Source organism: Arachis stenosperma, chromosome 10 (genome assembly GCF_014773155.1).
Source record: "Arachis stenosperma cultivar V10309 chromosome 10, arast.V10309.gnm1.PFL2, whole genome shotgun sequence".
Classification (NCBI taxonomy): domain Eukaryota; kingdom Viridiplantae; phylum Streptophyta; class Magnoliopsida; order Fabales; family Fabaceae; genus Arachis; species Arachis stenosperma.
In genome coordinates, this window is record NC_080386.1 from 20,404,070 (window position 1) to 20,406,833 (window position 2,764).

The window sequence follows — 2,764 nt, forward strand, 5'->3', positions numbered from 1 at the left end:
CTATTAAAGAGGATTACTTTAACTTAGAAGGGCCTGACATAACAAAGTCAGCCCCAAACTAAAAAGTTATACAAGTAGTCCCTGAAAGAGATCTGACAAAAATCCAAGAAAGAGAACTACGAAAAATAACTTAAAGGAGACCGACATAACCAAAGTCGGACTCCTACCACTAAAAAGTTATACAAGTAGTCCCTGAAAGAGATCTGACAAAGATCCATGAAAGAGGACTACAAAAAATAACTTAAAGGAGATCGATATAACCAAGTCGGACTCCTACCATTAAAAAGTTATCAAAGTAATCCCTGGAAGAGACCTGACAAAGGTCCAAAAAAGAGGATTACAGAAATAACTTAAAGGAGACCGATATAACCAAGTCGAACTCCTACCACTAAAAAATTATACAAGTAGTCCCTAAAAGAGATCTGACAAAGATCCAAGTAAGAGGATTACGAAAAATAAACCGACATAACCAAGTCGGACTCATATCACTAAAAAAGTTATACAAAGTAGTCCCTGAAAAAGATCTAACAAAGATCCAAGAAAGAGGACTACGAAAAATAACTTAAAGGAGACCGACAGAACCAAATCGGACTCCTGCCACTAAAAAGTTATCAAAGTAATCCCTGGAAGAGACCTGAAAAAAAGGTCCAAAAAAGAGGATTACAGAAATAACTTAAAGGGGGGACCAGCGCAAAAGAACCACCAAGAAACAAGTTGGACCCATAAGTCACAAACCTCAAAGGATCCAAGCTACAAACAATAAAACAAAGCAATTCGAAGAGGTCAAGATACAAGATTTCAAACATCAGTAGAAAACTGAAAAGATACCAAGTCAAAAAACTACCTCTGTTACCCCGCAAAAGTTATAAGGCCCGGAAGGCCACCAAAACCTACCGTGAAGGGAAAGCGAGCTACCTTTTGTTTTTCAAAATAAAAAGTTGCTAAACAAGCAACTAGGAAATGTCAATGAAAAGTTTTAAAATCCCACAAGCCAGGCCAACTATACAACCAGAAAAGAGATCAGCAAACATCAGGAGCCTTCTTGGCAGCGTCAGGACAAGGGGAAGGAGGACGAGTCTGAAGGGGCACGGCATCTACGGTTCCATCATCCCGGTTCAGAATCTGGCAATCCGGATCAGATGTAACGGGAGGAACAGAGGAGGTCGACACCTTAAGAGAAGGCACTAGGGGAGGATCAGCCTCATCATCATCTTGGTCATCAGGGACAATCTTACCATCCCTCACGACATTGTCCAGGCTGATGAGAGTCAAGTCGGCATCAGGAGCAACAACCCGAAACTGCTCCATCAGGTTCTCGGAGGCAGCAGTTACGCTACCCACAAGGTGACCCTGAAGCTCACCATAATTAACCCGAGCAGTTTCCAAATCCTCCCGAAGATGCATCAATTCCCTATAAGCCGAGACATAACTATCCTTATGCTTCAATGCCATGTCCTCGGCCAGCTTCAAAGATGCAGCCAAGGCAATAGAACTGGCCTTCTCACCCTCTAACTCCTTCTCCACCTTTGCTAACTTCACCTCCAACTCCTCCTTCAGACCCTTGATCCGATCAAATTCTGACTTGGCCTCTTTCATGAAGGATTTTGTGGCATGAATCAGAATCCCCTGAATTGTTCGGAATATAGCGGCACCCATATGAGCCATCTTCACACTACTTTTAGTGATAAAATCCAGATGCTGAAGAAGAGAAATATCGTCCATAGAAAGCCCACCATATGGGGCAATTTGCTGGTCGACAAACTCGATAGCATCAAAATCTGGGGCATCCAGGTTGAAGGGCTCGGATGACTTTTGCTTCTTACAAGGAGGGGCACCAGGAGCTGCAGCAGAAGATTGCGGAGGATCGACCAAGCGAACCCGAGGAATAGGAATTGCTTTCCTCGGCCCGGGAGAACTAGGTACAGGAGGTTTAACTGGAACCTGGGAAGATCCCTCTCCGGCCGCCTTGGCCGAAATGTTTAAAGCAGCAGTTGCCTTCTTCACCTTTTTTAAGGCCTTCATAGAGTCATTATTCTTCGACATCTCTGAAGAACACAAAATCAACCACAAAATACAAATTGTTCATACCCTGACCGAGCTCTCCAAACTCGGGAAGTTCGCAGAAGGTCCGACCTCGTCCCAAAGGCCCACGCCTAAGGTCGGACCTCGGACAAATAAAGAAGAAGGCCCATCAAAAGGAACGAAGCCCAAAACCTAAAGGCCGAAAAAGGCCTAGGAAAGGCGGTTCCACAAAAGATAGAGATAAGACTCCCAAAGATAAGATAAGATAAGAATATCTTATCCAGGGAAGATCACGACCAACCACTATAAATACACTGGAGCACCCAGGTATAACTCATACTCTGATTCTACACATTATCTGCTTGGACCCATGCTAACTTAAGCATCGGAGTGTCATTGCAGGTACAACCACCAACCACTCTGCATATCAAGCTCGGGTCCCTGAACCCCCACCTCGGGCATCTCCAGACGACCGAGCTACACGTTTCAGGTAACCCCCGGAACATTGGCGCCGTTGCCGGGGACCCTGGAAGTCATCCCTTTACCATGGCGGACGACCCTCCCAACAATAACCACGCTACATCAGAACAAGAAGAGGAAATTGACACCGGAGAACGACCGGACAGCCCTCTATCACCACGCACCCCAGGAGGAAACAAACAGAATCGCCCAAAGACATCACTTCCAAACAAAAATCCACAAAATCCCGAAAAAGAAGAGAGCTCAGAAATTCTAGAAGCAG